General features: G+C 49.3%; 1 long non-coding RNA gene across 2 annotated transcripts in view; it reads left to right on the top strand.

The window, feature by feature from the left end:
- The window catches only part of LOC138295684 (uncharacterized), a 56,937-nt gene extending 30,565 nt beyond the window's left edge, over window positions 1-26,372 (top strand). For both annotated transcript variants that reach the window (XR_011203665.1, XR_011203666.1), the window contains exon 3: window positions 25,771-26,372. This is a non-coding gene — a long non-coding RNA (uncharacterized lncRNA). The remainder of the gene's footprint in view (window positions 1-25,770) is intronic.
- Window positions 26,373-26,634: the final 262 nt, after the last annotated feature.

The following is a 26,634-nucleotide window of genomic DNA, read 5'->3' on the forward strand; positions in this document are numbered from 1 at the left end:
TTATCACCTAGAATTAGCACCACCTTATTGCCTTCATTGTCAAACTCCTCATGAAAACAGGAATTTCAGCTATCATCGCTAGGCAATCTTCCCGATCATATAACATAAGTGAACTAACTGTACAAATGTATAAAAGAGATCAATAATGTGGTTGTTTGGAAATACGTGTTATCAAAAGAACACGGTGAATCTGAATTCCTAATGCAGTCAGTTGGAAAAAGTTACAATTGTTAATTAACAATAGAAATCTAAATCTGATCGAAATATTAAAACGTATTCATAAATACTGTGCACCCAGTATATATATAGCTCCAACCCATTTACTGTTTTCAAAGGAAGATGCGTTGTGACTGAGTTTTCCATTAATTCATTTTAAGGTCTTACATACAAACTTCTATAAATGTCAATAGGTAATCATATTATTTCCAATTTACAGAGTAGCGCTTTGAGTGAGCTCCTAGTTCAACTCTATCTTAACTGTATGATCTTGATTTAAAGGCTCTCCTCCGTATTCTTGCTTTTCTCCTACCTAGGAGCACTATAGGCTCTTAGCGTTCAAATTGGATGAGTCATATTCTTCCACTGCATTCTTTTATTTTAAGCACTCTGTGGGTGTGTATTTGTTTCTTGGCTCTCACATTTTGTTTACTTTGCCATCGCGTTTCAGGACTGTTCAGCGGTGCTTTGCCATGGCGGTCTGTGCCCTGTTCAGCGGTGCTTTGCCATGCCGTTTCAGGACTGTTCAGCGGTGCTTTGCCATGGCGGTCTTTGCCCTGTTTAGCGGTGCTTTGCCATGGCGGTCTTTGCCCTGTTTAGCGGTGCTTTGCCATGGCGGTCTTTGCCCTATTCAGCGGTGCTTTGCCATGGAGGTCTTTGCCCTGTTCAGCGGTGCTTTGCCTTGGCGGTCTTTGCCCTGTTCAGCGGTGCTTTGCCATGGCGTTTCAGGACTGTTCAGCGGTGCTTTGCCATGGCGGTCTTTGCCCTGTTCAGCGGTGCTTTGCCATGGCGTTTCAGGACTGTTCAGCGGTGCTTTGCCATGGCGGTCTTTGCCCTGTTCAGCGGTGCTTTGCCATGGCGGTTCTGATACGGACATTGATGTGTGGCATGACGTTCCATAATTGACCAGCGGGGCTGTGGCATCATGGCCCATCTTGGGCTGTGACTCCGGCGGTGGTCTGTGGACCAGTGACGATACTTGGGCCCTCCTGGGCTGTGACTCTGGCGGTGGTCTCTGGACCAGTGACGATACTTGGGCCCTCCTGGGCTGTGACTCTGGCGGTGGTATCTGGACCAGTGACGATACTTGGGCCCTCCTGGGCTGTGACTCTGGCGGTGGTCTCTGGACCAGTGACGACGGTGCTGGCGGTTGTGTCTGGACCGCCGGATATGATGGCGCACTTCTCCGCAGTGACACTCACAACAGGCTGGGCCTTCCCCACCTTTGTTGGAGTTACAGCTGACTCACCAATCGCCTTCGATCCCATGTCACTTGTTGTCCCACCAGGAGTCTTAAGACGGTCCCGTCGTCCACTCTCCATTTTCTGAGCCTTTACAGGGGGTGGGCTGCCACTGCCTTGGCTCCGGGTCCTACTGCCTGCCCTGGTGGCCGGTGCACTCCAAAAACCTGGAACACGCACCACTGGTACTGGAGGCTGAGGCGCTACAACGGGACTGATGAATTGGAGGGGGGGGGCAAAAAGGTCAATTTGACAGAGGGACAGTTTCTGACGAACACTGGGATGGGTAGCTGGAGGGGTCTGGGAGTGGAGGAAGAGGAGGTGGTTGTAGGAAGTGTCACTTTAGCTGTTTTGGGTGCAGGTACTGGAGGCTGTCATGAGGTGGATGGATGTTGGGTGAGTGATTGGCGGCGTGTCCTGGTGCGAGTCCTAGTGCCTGTAGATGTGGTGCATGCAGGTGTGTGTGTAGACGAGACTGGGAGGGAGGAGGGAGAAGAGGAGGAGTGGGACACAGTGGAGGCAGTGGATGTTGCTGTGTATGTAAGTGGGTGAGGCTTGCATGAGTGCCTGTGGTGTGTGTGGTGCTTATGTTTGCTTGGGCTACTTGGGTGTGTTGACTTGTCTGCATGCTGGTCTGTAGGTGTGCTTGGGATGGGCTGGGGTACAGGAGATTGGGTCTGGGTGGAGGAAGTTGGAGGGGGGAGGCTAGACACAGGGACAATGGCTGCCATCAGTGCTGAGGCCAGAGATTGCAGGGTTCGCTGAAGGACAGCCTGACCAGAATGAATGCCCTCCAGGAATGCATTACCGTGTTGCAACTCCCTCTCTACATCCTGGATGGCATTCACAATGGTAGACTGCCCAACAGTGAGTGACCTGAGTGACCTGAGGAGGTCAATGGCCTCCTCACTGAGGGCAGCAGGGGTGACAGGGGCAGGGCCTGAGGTGCCTGGGGCGAAGGTGATGCCCACCCTCCTGAGTGAGCGGGCACGGGGCGAAGGCTGAGGGGCTGCTGGGAGGGCGGTGCTGGTAGTGGCGGCTGTACCTGTAGAAGTGGGGCGCACAGGTGGTGCCGCCACCACAGGGGGGCTCCCATCGGCGGATGAGTCCGTGTCGCTAGTTTGTGATCCGGTGGCCGACGCGAAGCTCTCCTCGCCCTCCGTCCCACTGGTGCATTCAGAGTCTGTGGTGTGGCCCTCCATGGCCATGTGGGATGCAGCACCCTCGTGCTCCGGTGCCACTGTACCTCCGCCTGATGATGCTGATGTACAAAAGGACAGGGAGAGCAGGAAAAAGGGGGGAGACAGAACAAATAGAGTTTTAGTGCATGGCATGCCGCTACCGTTGGCGGACAAGACAGACGCAGCAGCCCCCTGCATTACGCCGTTCTCCTGACCTCTGCACATGCAATTTCTGGGACATGGCCTACATGGCAATGGTGGGAATCTGCGCACATGGATGCCACAGGGGCAACTATACCTCAACTTGGCACTCTGCTGAGGTGGGGTTGAGTGCCACATGGCCTACATAATGGAGGGGCCTTGCCTACCTAACTCGCCCTGGCCTAGGGACACCCACAGCCTACCTCCCCCACCCAGACCCCTCCACTGCACGCTAACTCCGCTGAATGAGGTTGTACTCACCTCCTTGTGTCTGCTGTGATGTCCTCAAGCGCCCATCCAACTCCGGGTAGGCCACCGCCAGGATCCGGAACATCAGGGGGGGTCATGGTGCGACGGGCACCCCTCCCACGTTGGGAGGCCATTCCCAGCTGAACCTCCGCCGTCTTCTTGCTGCAGCGGCGGATGTCCTCCCATCTCTTACGGCAGTGGGTGCCCCGTCTCTGGTGGGCCCCCAGGGTCCGGACCAACATGGCGATGGCACGCCAAATGTCCCTCTTCTGGTGGGCGCTGACCTACATGACATGCACAAGGAAAGAGGAACACTCATTACCAACTGCACCGTCGTTGTGAGTGGCCCCCTCCCTACTCTGGCCATGTGGCCTATTCATTCCCATGCATTAATGTTCTATGAACTCTGCCCCCTTCCCTCTTCCAACCAGCCCTCTCCACACAGGCCTAGCCCATACAACATGCTCCCTGTGTACTAACCTGTTGGTCTGGAGGACCGTAGAGTAGCGTGTACTGGGGGAGGACCCCATCCACAAGTTTCTCCAACTCCTGTGCAGTGAATGCAGGGGCCCTTTCCCCAGTCGCAGCAGCCATCGTCGCTTCCAGACCGAGGTCACGGCAGCACTAGCAGTGTAGGTCCTCTCCTGTCGAAGGTCAGGTATCTAGTGAGTGAACAGATAGAAAATGGCGGTGACGTCCGCGGCGGTGCGCATCATCATCGCCGGCGCACCTGTTCATTGGCTCCTGGGACCCATAGGGTCCAATGTTAACCAATGCAGCATTGCGCCGCGGTCTACGACCGCCTACCGCGACGGTGTGCAACGCCAGCGCAGTCACCCCACAATCCCATTGTCCCAGTTGTGAGGTCAGGCAGCCGCCATTTCAGGGGCCCACGTGCCTTCATTTACTACTGCGTCACGCATAGCTAGGCCTAGACTCAACACACATACAGGAAGGCTTTTTTGTCTGGTGTAGTCTTGTGTGTAACTGTGGGTACATACCTAGAGGAATATTGACAGGTTCTTCGCTGTTGTCCTTCTTAGCCACCGTCAGCTGGGACATATGAGAAGATGGCGGAATCCTCTGGTGTACCGACCGCTGGTGGACCTGTTGACAATGGAAGAAAGACATATCATCGTCACCTACCGGTTTGACCGTGCCACAATCCAGGAACTATGTACCCAGTTGGAGCCAGACCTGATGTCACCAATCCGCCATCCGATTGGAATCCCCCCTGACGTGCAGGTGCTGTCAGTGCTCCATTTCCTTGCAAGTGGGTAATTTCAGACAACAGTGGCCATGGCATCAGGGATGTCCCAGCCTATGTTTTCCAATGTGCTGTCCAGAGTATTGTCTGCCCTGCTGAAACACGTAAGGAGATACATCATTTTCTCTGAGGTTGAGGATTTGCCAACAGTGAAAGGTGACTTCTATGCCCTTGGACATATCCCCAACGTCCTAGGTGCCGTTGATGGGACCCATGTAGCTCTAGTCGCCCCCCCTGCAGGAGTGAACAGGTGTACAGAAACCGGAAGAGTTATCTTTCCATGAATGTCCAGATGGTCTGTTTGGCAGACCAGTACATCTCGCAGGTAAATGCAATGTTCCCTGGCTCTGTGCATGACGCCTACATCCTGCGGAATAGCAGCATCCCTGATATGATGGGTCAACTCCAGAGGCACGGGGTATGGCTATTGGGGGACTCTGGTTACCCCAGCCTTTCGTGGCTATTGACCCCAGTGAGGAATCCCAGGACCAGGGCAGAGGAATGGTACAATGATGCGCATGGGCGGACTAGGAGGGTAATCGAACGCACCTTCGGCCTTCTTAAGGCCAGGTTCAGGGGCCTCCATATGACAGGTGGATCCCTATACTACTCACCGAAGAAGGTGTGCGACATCATCATCGCCTGCTCCATGCTCCATAATTTGGCATTGCGACGCCAGGTGCCTTTTCTGCAGGAGGATGATCCAGATGACGGTGTTGTGGCAGCTGTGGAGCCTGTGGATCCAGTGGACAGTGATGAGGATGAAGCTGAGGATGAAGGAAACGACAACAGGGAGTCAGTCATACAGCAATATTTCCAGTGACACACAGGTGAGAACATTTTTAGGTTTAACATTACATTAACTTTCACACGTCTACCTCTATCCTGTACCTACATTTCACTAACTATTTGTTAATTGAGTTGTACCCTACCATTTCAGTTTCACAAGTGTGGTAACCTACGTGTCAACTGCTTGCATCCATCAAGGGCTTATGATGTGTGACATTGGTATGTTAGCTTTACAATGGGTAACCCATTATGACACTGTAATTGATAATACAAAGTTCCAAATCATAGACTGACTCAAGTTTTGTTTGGCTTTCAATGGTGTTTATTTAAGTGCTAAACAAATCTTGGAAGGTTGTAAAATGGTGATGGGTGATGGTGGAGGAATGTCCATGGCAGAGTCCAGTCTATTCGTCTCACAGGTGCACTGCCCATCTGGGCATTGGAAGTGGAGCTGGGGCAGTTCCTATCTGGGCAGGGTGACAAAGTGGGACAGTGGGGGGACTATCAGTGTGGTCTTATTTCCTGGCGGGGGTCTTGCCATCTTGCTCTGTCCTGTTCCTGGATCTCAGGGACCGCTTGCGTGGTGGTTGTCCTTCTGCAGGGGATGGGGTGCTGGTGTGTTGGTCCTGTGGCGGGCCATCCTGTCCACTAGCGCCGGCGGAGGTGGTGGGCAGTTCATCGTCCTGGCTAGTGTCAGGGGCCCCTTGGAGTGCCACGGTGTCCCTCAAGGTCTTTTGAATGTCCGTCAGCACCCCTACGATGGTGCCCAGGGCGGAGCTGATGGTCCTGAGCTCCTCCCTGAACCCCAAATACAGTTCGTCCTGCAGGCGCAGGGTCTCCTGCAACTTGTCCAGGACCATGGCCATTGTCTCCTGGGAGTGGTGGTATGCTCCCATGATGGAGGAGAGGGCCTCGAGGAGAGTTGGTTCCCTTGGCCTGTCCTCCCTCTGTTGCACAGCAGCCCTCCCAGTTCCCCGGTGTTCCTGTGCCTCCGTCCCCTGGTCCGTGTGCCCACAACCACTGCCCCCAGGTCCCTGTTGTTGTTGGGGTGGTGGATTAGCCTGGGTGCCCTGTAGTGGTGGACACACCGCTGATTGACCTGTCCTGGGTAGGGAGGTTTGGGCCCGCTGGGTGGGTGCTGTGCTGGTGTTACCAGAGGGTGGCAGCTCGGTGTTGGGCTGTGGCTGGGCAAGGGGAACCGACTGTCCTGAGGCCCACGATGGTCCGGGCTGGTCATCCGGATCCAGTGGGGCAGAGCTGCTGTGGTCACTGTGGGCCTCTTCTGGGGGTGGAGTGGTGTTGTCTGGACCCTCTGGTGTGGTGACGTTCCTTCAGGTTCCTGCAGGGGTATAGGCACATGATTATTGCATGTGTGTGTGTAATGGTGTGTAATGGTTGGGTGTGCGTGATCCCCAGTGCAGGCATTCCTGTGTGGGGGCTTTTGTGGTGATGGTTGGGGGGTGTTCTGGGTATGTGCAGTGGGCATGCTTTAGTGAGGGGTGCCCATGCTTAGTTGTGTCATGCAGGGCTTGGTGTTGGGATGGGTGCTTGGTGTCATGGGTAGATTGGTGAGGATTTGGGGTGATAGGGGAGGGTGATAGGGGAGGGTGTGAGGGTGGGGGGGTGTGATAGCATGCAGGTAGGGTGGGGGATGTGATGGTTAAGATTTGACTTACCATTGTCCCATCCTCCACCGACTCCTCCGAGGCCCTCAGGATGCAAGATGGTCAGGACTTGCTCCTCCCATGTTAGTTGTGGGGGAGGAGGTGGGGGTCCGCTGCCAGTCCGCTGCACTGCAATGTTGTGCCTGGAGACCGTTGAACGCACCTTCCCCCGTAGGTCGTTCCACCTCTTCCTGATGTCCTCCCTATTTCTTGGGTGCTGTCCCACTGCGCTGACCCTGTCCACTATTCTGCGCCATAGCTCCATCTTCCTGGCTATTGATGTGTGCTGTACCTGTGAGCCAAATAGCTGTGGCTCTACCCGTAGGATTTCCTCCACCATGACCCTGAGCTCCTCCTCGGAGAAGCGGGGGTGTCTTTGGCGTGACATGGGGTGTTCTGTGTGATGTGTGGGGTGGTGTATGTGTTGATGAGTGTGGATGAGTGTAGTGGTATGTGGTGTTTTGTGCGTGGATGTTGTGTGGGTGATGGTGTTGTGTGCCTCTGTGTGTTGGGGTTGTCAATAGCTGTGCTGTCTCTCTGGCCTTCTCTCAGAATTTCTGGTTGTAGGGGTTTGTGGGTGATGTGTGTGTGTGTTTTGTATAGTATTGGGTGTGTGGGAGTGGTGTGTGTATGTGTATCAGGTGTGTGTATTTCGAATTGTCCAAAGTGGCGGTGTTTTGGAGATGTGTGTGTATTTTGAGCGCAGCGGTGTGTACCGCCAATGGAATACCGCGGTTCAAAGACCGCCGCGTGGATTCGTGTGTCGTAATAGCATGGGCGTGTTTCTGTAGGCGTGGAGGTGGAGGATTTGTTACCGCCAGTTTATTGCTGACCTTTGGTGTGGCAGTGTTGTGTGGGTGTCTGAATTTCGGCGGATTCCGTGATGTGTGTCATAATAGCTGTGGCGGTCTACCGCGGTCGCGGCGGTGTGTTGGCGGTCTTCTGCACGGTGGTAAGCGCCTTATACCGCCAATGTTGTAATGACCACCACTGTCTTTTATCAGCGAGAACCTTAATCCAATTTAGCTTGACATCAAAGATAATGGCAAGAAACTTAAATGCCTATACAGAGTTAATCTTAATATCCCTCAGATATATTTTTGGATTTACCTTTTTGCAGCCAGGTTCATGTCAAATTATTTAAAAAAGTTAATTGTTAAACCCAAATTCCTCATAAAATCAACATATATAGTGATTCACTCTTGTAGACCTATACGGGTTTGGACACTAACACAGCGTCATCTGTGGTAAGAAGATTGTGAGCAATATTTGTTCAATCTTGGGGAGCCTCCACTCCAAAGAATTGCTATGCAATGTAGCGAGAATGTGGACCAAGAGACATAGGGGGTTATTCCAACTTTGGAGGAAGTGGTAATCCGTCCCAAAAGTGACGGTAAAGTGACGGATATACCACCAGCCGTATTACGAGTCCATTATATCCTATGGAACTCGTAATACGGCTGGTGGTAAATCCGTCACATTTGGGACGGATTACCACCTCCTCCAAAGTTGGAATAACCCCCATAGGAATTAATTAATGACCAGTATCTCAGTTTAGAGTCTGAAATCAATTACAAACAGTTAAGCAATTCAAGGTAGCATTACAGTTTTATTGGCCAATCCCCAGTGCTCTGAGTCAGCCAGGCACCATGTGGCTTAAGTCGTACTCTGGTGCAGCCTTCCAACAGTCACCCAGAAAAACAAATGACCAGTTTAGAGTAGCCCATGTGGAGATGAATATAATGATTTTTAAAGTCACTCGATCCTGCCATGGTTACTAGTTGATGCCTGCAATCTCGTGATTCAAAAGAAAAGCGCCTCCCGCTTGATTGACATTGCCATGTGTTACAAATGGGGTCTTTGGTTGGCAGTCAGGTTACCCCTTGTCCAAGCAAGGACCCTCACTCTAATCAGGGAAAAAGAGAATCACCCTCAGCTAACCCCTGCTTACCCCCTTGGTAGCTTGGCACGAGCAGAAGGCTTAACTTCAGAGTGCTAGGTGTAAAGTATTTGAACCAGCACACACAGTAACCTAATTAAAACACTATAAAATGACTCCACACAGATTTAGAAAAATAGAAAATGTTTATCTTAACAAAACAAGACCAAAACAAAAAAAATCCACAATACACAAGTCAAGTTATCAATTAAAAAGCAAAAAGAGTCTTCATGTAGTTTTAAACACACACTAACACTGTTAGCGTGAAAATGTACCTTGGGTGCATCAAAAATAACCCTGCAAGGGTGAGTGTGCATCAAAAAGGGCTTGTTAGGCGTCGATTTCACCCTGAGCGAGACCTTGCGTTGTTTCTCCTTTCGTTGGGTCGGGCGTGTCTTTTCCTTTCTCCGCAGGAGAGTGATGTGTCGATCCAGTCAGCACTCTCGGGTCCGGGCAGGCCTTGTGTTGTTTTTACACGCCCAGCAGAACTTGCATCGGAAATCCAGCCGCACGATGATCCGAAAACAACGCAGCGTGGGTTGCGATATCCCAGCCTCCATCAGCGATGCTGTGCGTTGTTTCTCCAGCTCCGTGTGTTGATTCTTTGGTCAAGTTACAGGCGAGCGTCGATTTTCAGCCGCGAAGCCGATTGTGCGTCTATTTCCCAGCTGCATATCAAAGTTGCTTTGATCTTTTCCCTGCACGACGTTCTGTGCATGCATTTCTTCCTCTTAGGCTGCCAGCTTCTACTTTCAGGGTCCCAGGAACTGGATGGGCACCATAGAGCAGAGTAGGAGTCTCTCCAGAGACTCCAGGTGCTGGCAGAGAAGACTTTGCTGTCCCTGAGACCTCAAACAACAGGAGGCAAGCTCTAAATCAATCCCTTGGAGATCTTCACAAGAAGGAAGCAAAGTCCAGTCTTTGTCCTCTAGCACAGGCAGAAGCAGCAACTGCAGGATAGCTCCACAAACCACATTCACGGGTAGGGCTGTTTTTCTTCCTCAGCTCTTCAGCTCTTCTCCAGGCAGAGGTTCCTCTTGGTTTCCAGAAGTGTTCTAAAGTCTGTGGTTTTGGGTGCCTTTCTCATACCCAATTTCTCCTTTGAAGTAGGCCTACTTCAAAGCAAAGTTTCTCTTGAATGTGAAATCCTGGCTTGCCCAGGCCAGGCCCCAGACACTAATCAGGCATTAACCAGCCCTTTCAGGTGTAAGTGACCACTCCTTCCCTCCCTCCTCGCACAGATGGCTCATCAGGATATACAGGCTACACCCCAGCTTCGTTTGTGTCACTGTCTAGTGTGAGGTGCAACCAGCCCAACTGTCAAACTGACCCAGACAGGGAATCCGCAAACAGGCACAGTCACAGAAATGGTATAAGCAAGAAAATGCTCACTTTCTAAAAGTGGCATTTTCAAACACACAATCTCAAAATCAACTTTACTAAAAGATGTATTTTTAAATTGTGAACTTTAAATTGTGAACGAGAGACCCCTAGCTCCACATGTCCATCCGCTCCCAAAGGAAATCTACACTTTAATCAGATTTAAAGGTAGCCCCCATCTTAACCTATGAGGGAGACAGGCCTTGCAACAGTGAAAAACGAATTTAGCAATATTTCACTGTCAGAACATTTAAAACATTACTATGGGGGTCATTCCAACCCTGGCGGTCAGTGTAAAAGCGGCGGCCAACCCGCAAACAGGCAGGCGCCCCAAAAAATGGAATTCCGACCCTGGCGGGAACCACTTTAACACTCCGCGTGCCACGGCGGTACAGACAAGCAGCGCGGCGGTCACCGCCAACAGACAGGCGGCAGACAATGTACCGCCCACCCTATCACAACTCACCAATCAGCCACCTTTTCCGGGGCGGGAGCCCCGCCGATAAAAACACGGCGGACACAGACTACGAACGGGAAAACGCTCACCTCTACACACTCCACGAGGAATCTGGACAGCATGGAACCAGAACTACACATCCTACCAGCTATTGTCTACCTGCTCCTCTACCAGGAGCACGAACGCCGGCGCAGAAGACAACGGTGAGTACTGCACCTATGACACACGGGAGGGGGGAGGAGAAAAGATTACAGGCACACACATACGCGACCCCCCCCCCCCCAACTACCTACACACCAATGCAGCGCAACAACTCAGAGTGACACCCCCCAAACCCCCCAGGAGAATGCAAAGACAAAATAATAAGTAATTGTAATACAAATATATTGTAAGGCAAAGTAAATAAGTAAGAAGAACATCCCATAACTATATACACATATGTATATTGTCCCGTCAGAATTGGCTTTCTGTCATTGTACATGTGCCAATGGTCCTCAACACATGGGCGAAGCCCACACATGAGACCCGAATCCATTGGAGAGAACACTGCAGGGGCATCAGATAGGAAAACTACAGGCACCTCAGGGGGAAGGGAAGGGGGGCCACCTCAGCCACATGAGTCCACGACGCCAGATCCACGAGGGGCCTCCACGGCCAATGTTCAATCCTGGAGAGTGCAAAGGCACAGTCTCTCAAGTCTCTACAGTGGGTGGGTTGCCCACTGTGCCATCCTGGGGAGTGCAAAGCCACAGTCTCTCAAGTCTCTACAGTGGGTGGCTTGCCCACTGTGCCATCCTGGGGAGTGCAAAGCCACAGTCTCTCAAGTCTCTACAGTGGGTGGCTTGCCCACTGTGCCATCCTGGGGAGTGCAAAGCCACAGTCTCACAAGTGGATGACAGACTCCAGCGGTACTGGAGGACTCTTGGTCCCCAGAGTGTATCGTGCAGCCCTGTCCGACACTGATCTGGGCCTACCCCTTCTGCCAATGTGTCAGCGGTGCTTGAGATGAAGGCCCCAGCGGAGCGGTGCTTGAGATGAAGGGCCAAGCGGAGCAGTGCTTGAGATGAAGGGCCAAGCTGAGCGGTGCAGAGACGGCGGTGCCCAGCGGAGCGGTGCTTGAGATGAAGGGCCCAGCGGAGCGGTGCTTGAGATGAAGGCCCCAGCGGAGCGGTGCTTGAGATGAAGGCCCCAGCGGAGCGGTGCTTGAGATGAAGGCCCCAGCGGAGCGGTGCTTGAGATGAAGGCCCCAGCGGAGCGGTGCTTGAGATGAAGGCCCCAGCGGAGCGGTGCTTGAGATGAAGGCCCCAGCGGAGCGGTGCTTGAGATGAAGGCCCCAGCGGAGCGGTGCTTGAGATGAAGGCCCCAGCGGAGCGGTGCTTGAGATGAAGGCCCCAGCGGAGCGGTGCTTGAGATGAAGGCCCCAGCGGAGCGGTGCTTGAGATGAAGGCCCCAGCGGAGCGGTGCTTGAGATGAAGGCCCCAGCGGAGCGGTGCTTGAGATGAAGGCCCCAGCGGAGCGGTGCTTGAGATGAAGGCCCCAGCGGAGCGGTGCTTGAGATGAAGGCCCCAGCGGAGCGGTGCTTGAGATGAAGGGCCCAGCGGAGCGGTGCTTGAGATGAAGGGCCAAGCGGAGCGGTGCAGAGACGGCGGGGCCCTGTTCAGCGGTGCCTGTCTTGAAGGGCCCTGTTCAGCGGTGCTTGACACGGCGGTGCCCTGTTCAGCGGTGCCTGTCTTGAAGGGCCCTGTTCAGCGGTGCTTGACACGGCGGTGCCCTGTTCAGCGGTGCCTGTCTTGAAGGGCCCTGTTCAGCGGTTCTTGACACGGCGGTGCCCTGTTCAGCGGTGCTTCACATGTGTCTCCAGGGCACCAGATCCGGCTAATAGATGGTGTTCACTCGCCATCCAACTTCTCGCTTGCTGGGCCCTCCTGTGCTGGTGGCCCGTGCCCGTGGGTGTCCTCCTTCACCCCCGGAATGGGTCTGGTGGGGCCCTCCTGGGCAGCTCGCCTGCTGCCGGCCTTGTCGGCCGTGCTGCCCTTGCCATCCTTGCCTGATCCTCTGTGGCCCTTGCCTCCCTTTGGAGATGTGCCAGGTGGCACCCCACTCCCTGACGGTGCCAGGGTGGTGCCTGTGGAGGCTGCCGTCTGTTTCCTCGCGCCGGCCCATGGCTATTTTTGTTTTATTCCCAGGGGGTGGGCTGGCTGTCCCTTTGCTGCTGGCCGATGTGGCTGCCCTCGAAGGTGGGGGACTCCAATATCCCTGGACTATGGTCCTTGTAGGTCCAGGGGTTGTGGTGGCTGAGGTGCAGATTGGAATTTTACGAGATGGAGGGGGTGGGTCAGGTGATGGAAAGAGGTTAATTTTGGAGAGGAAAAACTTTTTGGGAGCAATGGGAAGGGTAGGTGCAGTGGGTATGGGAGTGGAGGAAGAGGATGTGGTTGTAGGAGAGTCAAGTGTGCTGTCTATGGGTGCAGGTGCTTGTGACGGATGCTGTCGTGAGGTGGATGGCTGTTGGGTTTGTGGCTGCCTGCGTTTGTGTGGTTTGGAAGAGGGGGTGACAGACACACTGGGAGAGGACACAGGGGATGTGTAAATGGCAGTGGGGGTGGTGACTGCACGTGTGCGGAGTGTTCTGGTGGGTGTGCTGGTGATGGTCATAGTGGCTGATGAAGTGGTGCATGCAAGTGTGAGTTGGGACGTCACAGGGAGGGAGGAGGGAGACGAGGGGGACACAGAGGGGGCAGTGGCTGTTGGCATGTCTGCATGTGGATGTTGCTTGTGTGAATGCTTCTGTGATGTGTGGTGCTTATGTTTGGATGAGCTGACCTTGGGTGTTGAAGTGTGTGCAGGCTGGTCTGTAGGTGTGTCTGGGATAGGCAGAGGAACAGGGGAGTGGGACTGGGTGGAGGGAGTTGGAGGAGGGATGCAGGAGACGGACAATGGCTGCCGTCAGTGATGAGGCCAGAGCGTTGAATGATCGCTGATGGGCAGCCTGACCCGAATTAATGCCCTCCAGGTATGCATTGCTCCGATGCACCTTCCTTTCCACCCCCTGGATGGCATTCAAAAGGGTAGACTGCCCAACAATGAGCATCCGGAGGAGGTCGATGACCTCCTCACTGAGGGCAGCAGGGGTAACTGGGGCAGGGCCTGAGTTGCCTGGGGCGAAGGAGATGCCCGCATGTGGTGTGCGAGCGGGCATGGGGTGAACGCTGAGGGGCTGCTGGGAGGGCGGAGCTGGTGCGCTGGGTGGCGGCTGTACCTGTTGTTGCGGTGGGCACGGATGTTGCCGCCACCACAAGGGAGCTCCCTTCCGAGGACGTGTCGGTGTCGCTGATGTCTCCACGTGTCCCCGTTGTGGAGCCCCCCTCGCCCTCCGTCTCACTGGTCAAATCAGAGTCCGTTGCATGGCCCTCCGGGGCCATGTGAGATGCAGCTCCCTCGTGCTCCAATGCCACTTCTCCTCCGCCAGATGATGCTAATGCACACATGAACAGGAAGAGCAGACAAAAAAAGGGGGGGGAAGAATAAAGACATGTTGAGTACATGCATTGGCAACACATTAGGCGGAGAGGACAGACACAGAAGCCCCCTGCACTACGCCGCGCACTTGGGGTACACTACTCAATCAGTGGGACATGGCCTACAAGCCTATCGACGACAACTGCACACATAGGTGACACAGGGCCTTGGATAGCTGTACTTGGCACCCTACAGAGGTGGGGGGCGGCGGCACAGGGCCATGCCTTACGGAGGGGCCTAGCCTACAGAATTCGCCCTGGCCTACGGATAACCACAGCCCTCCTCCCCCACCCAGACACCTCCACTGCGCGCATAGTCAGCAGAATGAGAATGTACTCACCCCCTTGTGTCTGCTGTGATGTCCTCACGCGCCCATCCAAATCTGTGAAGGCCACCGCCAGGATCCGAGACATCAGGGGGGTCAATTGACGCGTGGCACCCCTCCTACGTTGGGAGGCCATCCCCAGCAGAGCCTCCGCGGTCTTTCTGCTCCCGCTGCGGATGTCCTCCCACCTCTTGCGGCAGTGGGTGCCCCGTCTGTTGTGGACCCCCAGGGTCCGGACGTCCTTGGCGATGGCACGCCAAATGTCGACTTTCTGACGGGCGCTGACCTATGTGACACGTACAGGGAGAGAAAATACAATATCAGAATTTTCTGCATGCTCGATGTGAGTGTCCCCCCATCCCCACACTTGCCATGTGGCACATGCTTTCATCTGTCGTTTGATGCATGCCTCATACGCTCCCCTCCGCACCATCGTTCATTCACCCGACTCAACCCAGGCACTGGCCACAAAGCATGGTCCTAGTGTACTTACCTGTTGATCTGGAGGACCGTAGAGTAGCGCATACTGGGGGAGGACCCCATCAACAAGTTTCTCCAATTCCTCAGATGTGAAGGCAGGGGCCCTTTCCCCAGTCGCAGCAGCCATTGTCTCTTCCAGACCGAGGTCACAGCAGAACTTGCAGTATAGGTCCTCTCCTGTGGATGATCAGGTCTCGAGTGATTAAGCAGATAGAAAATGGCAGTCACGCCCGCAGCGGTGCGTACCGCGACCGCCGGCGCACATAGTCATTGGCTCCTGAGACCCATAGGGTTCAATGTTAACCAATGCTGCTTTGCGCCGCGGTCTTCGACCGCCTACCGCCACGGTGTGCCACGCCAGCGCATTGACCTCACATCCCATTGTCACACTTCACAGGTCAGGCAGCCGCCATTTCAAGGGCCCACATGGCTTAATTTCTACTGCGTCACACAGGCCTAGGTGTTGCATTGCCACTCATACAAGCCATTCAATGCATAGCGAATCGTGTTCTGTGCAAGCTGTGGTTACGTACCTGTGGGTTGCTTGACTCTGTGCTCCATGTTGTCCTTCCTAGGCACCGTCCGCTGGGACTTGCGAGGAGATGGAGGAATGTTCCCGTGTACAGACCGCTGGTGGACCTGTCGACAATGGAAGAAAGACATGTCATACTGACATACAGACTTGACCGAGCCACTATACAGGAACTGTGTGCCCAGCTGGAGCCAGACCTGATGTCCCCCATTCGCCAACCCACAGGGATTCCCCCTCTGGTGCAGGTTCTGTCAGTACTCCATTTTTTGGCAAGTGGATCATTCCAAACAGTGGCCATATCATCAGGGATGTCTCAGCCTATGTTTTCTAAGGTTTTGTCCAGAGTGTTGTCTGCCCTGATGAAATACATGCGGCGCTACATTGTTTTCCCTGAGGTGGGCGATTTGGCTACAGTGAAGGGTGATTTCTATGCCCTTGGCCATATCCCCAACATCATTGGTGCCATTGATGGGACCCATGTGGCTTTGGTTCCCCCCAGTGAAAGTGAGCAGGTGTACAGGAACAGAAAGTTATCATTCGATGAATGTCCAGGTGGTCTGTTTGGCTGACCAGTACATCTCCCATGTAAATGCCAAGTTCCCTGGGTCAGTGCATGACGCGTACATCATGCGAAATAGCAGCATCCCTTATGTGATGGAACAGCTACAGAGCAACCGTGTGTGACTAATTGGTGACTCTGGTTACCCCAACCTGTTGTGGCTACTGACCCCAGTGAGGAATCCCAGGACAAGGGCAGAGGAACGGTACAATGAGGCCCATGGGCGTACTAGGAGGGTGATCGAGCGGACCTTTGGCCTCCTGAAGGCCAGGTTTAGGTGCCTGCATATGACAGGTGGATCCCTAATGTACTCACCAAAGAAGGTGTGCCATATCATCGTGGCCTGCTGTATGCTTCACAACCTGGCTTTGCGACGCCAGGTGCCTTTCCTGCAGGAGGATGGTCCAGATGGTGGTGTTGTAGCAGCTGTGGAGCCTGTGGAGAGTGAAGAGGAGGAAGACGACGGGGACGACAGACAACAGGGACACAGTGATACAACAGTATTTTCAGTAGCACACAGGTACGAATTTTACATTTACTTAAAGTCTCCTGCCTCTCTACTGTATGTGTTTCCCCCCAGTTCCTGTTAACTGAGTTGTGACTTTCCCTTCCGTTTTCAGAGCTGTGGGCCCCACTGCGTGACCTCTGCTTTGTTTGCCCATGGACTACAGCTGTGTGACAGTGGTATGTTGTCATCACAATGTAACTGAACATTTTGGCACCGTTATGTCTAATACATTTGTTCAAAATACAAGCAGACTCCAGATTTTTTAAGTGCAATAAGTGATTTTATTAAAGTGCTAAATTTAGGGACATGATTGTAAAACGGTGATGGGTGATGGTGGAGTAATGTCCATGGCAGAGTCCAGTTTTCAGTCTCACAGGTGCATTGTCCATATGCCTGTGGAAGGATGGAGCAGGGGCAGTTTAAGTTTGGACAGGGTGACAATGTGGGACAGTGGGATGACATCAGGGGGTATCGTTTGCTGCCGGGGGTCTTGGCATCCTACTCTGTCTTCTTCTGAGATCTCAGGTACCGCTTGCGGGGTGGTTCTTCTTCTGCAGGAGGTGGGGTTCTGCTGGCCTGTCGTTGTGTGGGGGCCTCCTGTCCACAAGCACCGGCGGAGGTGGTAGCCTGGTCTGGGTCCATGCTAGTGACAGGGGCCCTTTGTGGTGCCACATGGTCCCGCAATGTGGTAACTATCTGGTTAAGAGCCACGACAATGGTCCCCATTGCGGAACTAATGTTTCTCAGTTCCTCTCTGAACCCCATGTACTGTTCCTCCTGCAGTACCTGGATCTCCTGGAACCTGGCCAGTACTGTAGCCATCGTCTCCTGGGAGCGGTGGTATGCTCCCATGATGGAGGACAGGGCCTCTTGGAGAGTCGGTTCCCTGGGCCTGTCCCCCCCCTGTCGCACAGCAGCCCTCCCAGTTCCCCTGTTTCCCTGGGCCTCTGTCCCCTGGACCGTGTGCCCACTACCACTGCCCCCAGGTCCCTGTTGTTGTTGGGGTGGTGGGTCAACCTGTGTGCCCTGTATTGGTGGACACACCGCTGATTGACGTGTCCTGGAGACAGAGGCATGGGCCCGCTGGGTGGGAGCTGTGCTGGTGTTCCCAGAGGGGGTTAGGTCTGCTGTAGCCTGTGGCTGTCTGTGGGGAACCGACTGTCCCGAGGTCCCCGATGAGCCGGGCTGGTCATCTGGGTCCAGGGAGACAGAGCTGCTGTCATCACTGGGGGCCTCTTTTGGGGGTGGGATGGACATCTCTGGACCCTCCAGGGCGGTGTGGTGGCGTTCGGGTCCTGCAGGGGTATAAGAGTATGGTTATTGCTTCTGTGTGTGCCATTTCGTGTAATGGGTGGGTGGCCTTGTACCCCAGTGCTGGCATTCCCTTGTGGGGGCTTTTGTGACGGTGGCTTGTGGGGGAGATGGGTATGTGCAGTGGGCATGCTTTGGTGATGGGTGTCCATGCTTTGGGGACGCATGCAGGGCTAGGGTTTGGGATGGGTGGGTTGTGATGGTGAGCCATTTGCAAGGAGTTGGTGTGATGGGGGTGGGGGTGAGGGTGGGTGTATGATTTGGCATGCAGGTGGGGTGGGGGGAATGAAGTAGTGAAGATTTGACTTACCAGAGTCCATTCCTCCGCCTACTCCTGCGAGGCCCTCAGGATGCAGGATGTGCAAGACTTCCTCTTCCCATGCTGTGAATTCTGGGGGAGTAGGTGGGGGTCCGCCGCCAGTCTTCTGCACCGCGATGTTGTGCCTTGATACCATGGAACGCACCTTCCCCCGTAGGTCGTTCCACCACTTCCTGATGTCATCCCGATTTCGTGGATGCTGTCCCACAGCGTTGACCCTGTCCACTATTCTTTGCCATAGCTCCATCTTCCTGGCAATGGTGGTGTGCTGCACCTGTGTCCCGAAGAGCTTGGGCTCTACCCGAACTATTTCCTCCACCATGACCCTGAGTTCTGCATCAGAGAACCTGGGGTGTCTTTGGGGTGCCATGGGGTGGTGTGGATGAGGTGAGGGGTGGTGTATGTGTTGTAGAGTGTGGTGAGTGTGGTGGTGTATGATGTTTTGTGCGTGGATATTGTGTGGGTGATGTTGTGATTTGCCTCTGTGTGATGGTCTACTCTATTCTGTGCTGTCTCTCTCTGTCCTTCAGTCGCAATTGTGATCGTAAGGGTTTGTGGGTGATGTGGGTGTGTGTTTTATATTGTATTGGGTGTGTGGGAGTGGTGTGTGTATGTGTCTCAGGTGTGTGTATTTTGAATTGTCCAATGTGGTAGTGTTTTGTAAAGGTGTGTGTATTTTGACCGCGGCGGTGTGTACCGCCAATGGAATACCGCGGTTGAAAGACCGCTGCGGGGATTTGTGGGTCGGAATGGCATGGGCGTATTTCTGTTGGCGTGACGGTGGAGGTTTGGTCATCGCCAGTTTTTCGCTGGCCGTTGCTGTGGCGGAATTTTGTTGTCGGGTTTTTGGCAGTTTGCCAGTTGCGGGTCAGTATGACTGTGGAGGTTTACTGCGACCGCGGCGGTGTTATGGCGGTCTTCTGACCGGTGGTAAGTGCCTTTTTCCGCCGAGGTCAGAATGACCCCCTATATGTCCTACCTTAACCATACACTGCACCCTCCCCTTGGGGCAACCTAGGATGTACCTTAAGGGTGTCTGACATGTAAGAAAAAGGGAACGTTTAGGCCTGGCAAGTGGGTACACTTCCCAAGTCGAATTTTCAATTTTTACATTGCTTATGAATCAATCAAAAATGGCATTTGTTATGCCAGAATCATGCCGTTCTATTTGCTCTGTCAAATAAAAGTACATTTGGAAATATTTAAATGGGGGAGAAGCCTGGATACATGGATCCAAGTTATTGGCCCAGTTTGCAATGAAAGTCAGGCGTTTTCTAACAGCATAACTCAGATCCCTTAGTTTGATGTTGCAGCTTTTGCAGAAAAGGAGAAGGAAGATTTTTACAAAGTCATAGTGTTAGAAATAGGGTCTTTGTTTGGCAGTCAGATTACCCTTTGTCCAAGAAAGGACTGTCACTCTAGTCAGGGCAAAAGAGAAATACACCCAGTTAATCCCCACTCACCCCCTTGGTAGCTTGACATGAGAAGAAAAGCTTAACCCAGAGACAATGTGTAAAGTATTTGTATCAACACACACAGTAATACATTGGAAACACTACAAAATGATGGTACAGTACCTTGTAAAAATGAAGAAACAAGCTGGTGGGGGGGATCGCACCGTCGTTAGATCCAATGTTGCATCAGTTCCAGTGCTGTAGAGCAAAGGCATCACAAAGAGGCGTTGATTCCTTGCTGCGGTGTGGTGGAGGTGAGGTGGCATTGGTACGAAGCATTGGATCCGCACATTTCCGGCAGAGTCGATATCTGACAGTCATGGCATGGCATGGTGTGGTGAAGTTGGGTGTCATGGACGTCAGTGACATGGCACTTAGGGACTCACGGAGTCGTGGACTTTGGTGAGGCTACACCCCAGCTCCCTTTGTATCACTGTCCAGTGGAGATGCACAAACAGCCCAACTGTCAGTCTGACCCAGACAAGGAATCCACAAACAGGCAGAGTCACAGAGTGGTTAAAGCAAGTGGCATTTTCAAACTAACACTCTAAAAACTACCTTCACTAAGAGATGTGTTTTAAAATTGTGAGTTCAGAGACCCCAAGCTCCATATGTCATCTGCTCTCAAAGGGAAACTGCACTTTAAGGATATTTAAAGGCAACCCCCATTTTAACCTATTAGAGAGATAGGCCTGACAACAGTGAAAACTGCATTTGGCCGTATTTAACTGTTAGTACATGAAAAACTCACAAGTACCTGTCCTACCTTTAAGATACAATTCACGCTGCCCATGGGGCTACTTAAGGGCTAACTTAGGGGTGCCTTATATGTATAAAAAGGGAAGGTTTGGGCCTGGCAAGTGGGTGCTCTTACCAAGTCGAATTGGCAGTTTAAAAACTGCAAATAAAGCCACTGCAGTGGCAGGTCATGTTTACAGAGCCACTCGTGGGTATCACAATCAGTGCTGAAGGCTCACTAGCATTTGATTTACAGGCCCTATCCACCTGTATTGCACTTTACTAGGGACTCACTAGTAAATCAAATATGCCAATCATGGAAAAGCCAATTACACATACAATTTCACGGAGGGAGCACTTGCACTTTAGCACTGGTCAGCAGTGGTAAAGTGCCCAGAGTAACAAAAACAACAAAAACAGAGTCCAGCACATAGCAACAACCTGGGAAGTAGTGTCAAAAAGTTAGAGGAGACCACGCCAAGGATGTCAGGTCTAACACATAGCATTTGGCAAAGGATCTTTGGTGTTCATTCTTCTTTTTCAACCCCACAAAATCAATTATTTGCTCTGCAAAATAGTTAAATGTTTCATAGTGGAATATTTAACTGAAGCAGAGTTTGGGAGTTATTTCTTGAGCTGTATTTCTGAGTTATCAGTAAATCTAATATTCTTGAAAAAAGTTGGAAGACGCTCTTTGCCTATTCTACAGATCCACAAAGCATTCCCCTTAGTCCATGATTAATTAGGGTGTCTCCAACTAGACAGCATACATCCTAGTTAAATGGTGAACTTTAGGAGACAAAATCCCCATCAGGGTAAAAGTTGATAACCTTGTACCAATGCATTCATAAACATGGAACTTTCTTAGAAAGATGTTTTCTATAGCTAGAAAGTAAGTCTTTGGAAGTAGACATCCTACAAGAAATTGTGTATGTCTCAAAGTTGCCCTCTGCATTGACCTTTTCTGAAGGGAGCTTCTTTAATTACAAATAAATCCATTAAAAGTTGCAATATTTAAGGTGAGTGCATTAGCAGCAGTTAAAAGGGAAGGAAAGGATTGGTAAAGCCAACTGAGAACTATTAACTTTGCGAAAGCTTGTTTTCAGATGTTCTCCTGTGCTAATGATTTGAACAACCAGGGAAATACACAATTATTTCATGCATAGCAGAAGAAAGTTGTAGCACACATATAAAAACTTGTAAAGCTTGCACAACTATCTATTTAGTGTTACTAGACAAATTTAAATTGCTTTAACATTTAGGCTACTATAATAACCATGAAACATATGTTCAAATATCACTGTTCTTCATTTACTGTTTTACTTCAAAAAATATGCAACATAATTAAACACAAGGAAATAAAGGTTAGTGTACTCAATGCCACTTTTATGTTCCCCATCCTTTTCACTGTAAAGAAAAAGAACAAATGAGCATTCCACATCTGTATTCTCCAAAGTACACAGCTGCAGATCTCCTGAGCATGTGCAACAGTAAAAACAGTTTCTGACATCATGAAAACACATGCCTTTATTAACACCATTTATAAAATGTTACTAGATGTAGGTTTGACTCTAACTGCCTCGCTAGAACGAATATGGCTTGTCTAAAAAGGAGCAACAGCTAAATCAACTTGGCAACTCTTTTAGCTTGTAATATTTGTTAGAAATTGTGTTAATGAAGGCATGGGGTGATATCAGTTACGCAGGGTCATTACTCTATTATGTTTATGTAGTATGACTAAGCAGTGAATGCACTAGTTGCTGTAGCGAAACAGCCTTTACCGCACACTCTTCCCCACAGAATGGCAGGTGCCATCAGGAAACTGAAGAAGTGTATTTATATTAGAAGGCACAGAAAGAACAATACACATGGAAATATCTGTCCTTTTTACTTGTTGAAGGAGAATATTGATCATATTAATGATGAACTGTGGTGCGTGATTCTGACCATTGAGAGAGGTCAAGTTTTATTAATTAATTATTGGCATAGAAGTAGCATATTGCAAATAACAAACCTCCATTTCAAAGTCTACCAAGAAAAATAACGTAGAAATGAAAACATGCATCTTTAATTGTGATGGACAATTTGTGCCTACCAGTCGTATTTTTGACACCATGTTTAACTTGAAAACATTGTGCTTTCATAAATGTGTGAATTATGAATAAATGTTAAAATGAAAGTATTATTTTAAGTAGAAATAGTAGTAAAAAAATATATTGTGAGTATTAACTGAGTATGAATTAAACACACTTACATTAAATAAATACATTTCATAATGAATTGTGTGCTTGGAAAAATAAACACATGTTTAAAATTGTTTTGCCATAACATAAATATTATTCCAATAAATATTTCCTTTGAATATATGATTTGAATTTTAATGAGCGCAAATAGCTTTTATTTTAATGTAATAAATGTATTACTGTGCATTTAGGTTTCTTAACTTGACTAAGCCTTAAGATTCATTTTGCAAACAGTCATGGAAAATTTCACTTGTTTGTTTTGTTTCTCTGAATTGAAGCAGGAAATGTAAGGTTGAATGTCCTATTGTATTGCAGAAGAAGAGCATTTTTAAAATTTAGTTGTTGTAACATTATTTGTATTAGTTGTCAAATGGAGTAGGAAATTAGTGTTTATGCAGAAGAAGAATATTAGCTTAGTTCATTGTAGATTGCGCGGAAAGAGCAGAACTTTTCAAAAGTATTAGAAAATATACTATGTGGCTAAAACATATAAAGGCATGCTGTAAACAATGGACCTTTGCTGTGAAGTTTCGAAAAGTTACTAACTTGATGGTGTTATCTGCAGTGATTGGATGCTGAAATCAATTACCAATATGTGCCCACCTGAGTAACCAATCAATGATATTTGTGAATTTTAATTAATGAAGAACTTTGAAATTGAAAGCAGTTCCATTCTGAAGCTCCTTGAAGTCAGTCCATCGTCAGCTTTCCTGAGAATTAATTCTAAATGTGTTTAAGTCTGCTGTCACACTCTTGTTCTCTTCTTTGAGTTTCCAGATGAATGTCCTTATCATAGTCTTAACTGCCCTATTCTGTTATGTGGTTCAGAACAAATATGCTCAACTAATTCTGAACTGCTGATTCGGTCCAGTGTGCAGCTCATGTTCTGCACCATCCTGAAGCTGCCCTGAAGCTGCTGGCAACCAATACTAGAAGATGGGGGACACTCTGTCTCAATGAATCACTACTGTCTGCTGTCTCATGAGGAGAGGTTTAACTAGATGTGATTTTATTGCTTCCACCAGCAGTTACTTGCACGAGCATATTGGTAGTGAGTTAATTTAGTTAGATGTTTTCAAAAGTATTTTTTGTCCTTTTATTTTTGCTTTTGCCCGCATGTGTTAGCCCACTCCCACACATGCTAGTCCTAATTCTGGTTAGTGTTAGGAATGGCGCAGCTCTGGAATTAATTATTAGAATTGTATCTTGATGATTTATTAATGTCAGCATAATTTGTATTGAAGTATGATAATGATGTGCATATTGTGTTGTTGCTTATCTGCATTATTCTTTTGAAGTGTTTAACAGTAGTAGGCTAAATCTTTTCAGACATTTTGGTCAGCCTATGGTTTTCATGTATGTTTATAATTTAGTCTTTCACATCATTTATGTGACATTGATTTGGGGATTATAGTAAAGCTTTGAAACTTTAATCTGTTTGGAGTTTGATTCAGTGTTAGAAATTGTTTATGGTATTAAAGATTGTATTGACTTATGTTAATGATTTGTGATTGTATAATTCTGTCTACTGACTCTGTCCCCAAGTTCAAAGATTCAGTAGACCTTAGAGGGTTTGTATTTATGATGAAGTCTCACCCAAGCTTTTGTTGTTTCTGAACCCAAGGTGGGAAGAAGATTTCTGCGAGCACTCTAACACCCTCCTTACTTTCCCAAACAGACCAAAAAATGAATGTTTGAATGAAATAAATATTTGGCATCTTTCATTGTGTTTCTTAAATGCTATATTCAGTTCTTTGTCTGTTTTTGATCCAAAAGTCTGTTAATTATTTCTAATAACTTGAAGATTTATTCTTGATTTTTCAGGATTACTTTTCTTAAGTCTATCTCAGAAGCAAGCCTTTAAAAGAAATATGTATAGCTTCCTACCCACATCTCAGTTCCATCAGTGGTCAGCTCACTGCCCTGTAGGGTGTTAGTAGTTAGTCTATATAATTCAGCCACTTCTGAATTCAGAACTAGATTAATGGACTTTGTCAAAAGCAGAGTTCAACAAAATGCTCAAGCTATTATGCAGTTTCTACTTCTCATTTCCGCAAAAGCTACAATTATCGTAGAAATGTAGTGATGATATTAAACCAGCCAAAACAGCTTCTTTTTTTAAACTTTGGAGCTCATTATAAGGAAGGCTGATTCACTAGCTGCCTTCATCCATCTCCTGAACTTACGAATACATCAGCTATTAATAATTACAGGAAGCAAGAATACCACAGCATTTCAAGTTTCACCCTTATGGAAGCAATTGGTGTTGACGCACCTGCTGCTGGTGAATAGCATCGATCTTTGCATGGTTTCTCTCTCAGATGAGTCACCATTTTTCATTTGGTGAACTGTCTGGAGGAGATTGAAGAGGGCAAACTTGAATGTGGCATTACCCATTCTCTTTTGCTTGCTGATTCCGAGAGTAACTCATGATTATCATACTATATACCGGCACTATATGAGGCTGTGGCCTTGCTGTGATGTTTAGTGTGCTCCATTAGTGGTGCTGTGGGGGCCAGACAAGGGGCAGACTGTAACTGTGCATCCCATTCCTGTGTCGGCTGTAGTCTGCAGATCTGTACCTAGTAAAACCACATGCGCTGTATCTGGAACCAGTAAGTTTGGGTCCAGAAACCATAGACCACTTGCAGTTGCTGGAACGGTATATGGCCAGGTGTATTTGGCCAAGTGTAACCACTGTTAATCACTCAAAATTAATCCCTGAATGCTAACACTAAGCAAGGGTCCTGGTGATGCACAATTTTGGTTGTACCATCATGCATTCCAGAAATGATATAAGAATGTAATCAACAATACATATATCGTGTGCCTTAACAATATAAGAGAAAAGTGGAGCATTTCAATTGTATTTCTGAAGGTGCATTCACAGTAGAAGGCTAGAAGAATGTGTATATTAGTGTTCTAATGTTTGATTTTAACATGCTGAATTGCAGCACTCCTGCACATTTATATTCATGCATTCTGATTATAGTATTATGGTGTAACAGCATAAATTCACATTCCATTTAGAATTCTTGCCTTCATTTACAATTGCAGGATGCACTTACAATCACGTATACCAAATGTGCATTTAATGTCTTATTAAGTTAGAGTAGCCAAAGGCCTGAAACATATGGTTTCTCGTGTTCAATCTTCAACATGGAGTTTTGCTCATGTTGCAATATTCTTTCTTTGTAGGTGCACTTGTGCGAATCTACAGTTAATGAAGGGAAAATTCTGTGTTGAAGATAGTGGGATACTGTAGGTTACGTTGGCAAGAACAAGGAGCACTAACAAACTGAGAAGAAAAGACTCATGTTCGTGTACCAGATACCAGGAAACATTCATGGTTATCCTGATGTTCAATCCGTGGGAAGAGAACTTGAGGGGAGTCACCAATTTCAACTGTGCAGGGAAAGTGGAAAACTACTGGCGTGGATGGTGTTGCTTTTTTGAAGGCTCTGTAGGTTTAATTGGTATTCATCTAGTTAGAAGAGAAAAGATTCTCTTGAGACTTGATGGGGTTCGGACCTCTCTACTCTTTATTCCTTTGTGTGGCTTTATGCTATACATCACCTCTGTATCAAAACTTCTCGAAAGGTTTCTGATATGCTGACGCTCACCTATATTTCCTGAGACTTAGGATTTGTTTTTTTAGTTTAGTTCAGGGTACTCAGAATAACATAGATCCTCCAATGATTAGGCAAGAGGACTGCAACTTCTATAAAGAGCAACAGATTCTGTTTCTTATCTTTTGTATTGCCTCAACTGAAATTCTCATATGCCTTATGCTTATATGATTTAACTTCGTTCAATGTTTTACTCAAACTTTTGTGATTATGTACTTCTATAGCATGTTCTTGAGATTCATTTACACTAGTTTGGCTCTTAATTTTGAATAAACTTTGGAACTTTATCTACCGCCTCCTTGATTTAATGTGTGACCAAATTGGTTTCAGTGTCATTTGAATTTAAATATTGATTTGAACTCTCCTTTATTTCTCAAGCATCCCTAAAAAGGTCCATCAAAAGAAGAATATGGGCCCAGAGCATCATTCGTCA

The sequence above is a fragment of the Pleurodeles waltl genome, chromosome 1_2, assembly GCF_031143425.1.
Source record: "Pleurodeles waltl isolate 20211129_DDA chromosome 1_2, aPleWal1.hap1.20221129, whole genome shotgun sequence".
Taxonomy (NCBI): domain Eukaryota; kingdom Metazoa; phylum Chordata; class Amphibia; order Caudata; family Salamandridae; genus Pleurodeles; species Pleurodeles waltl.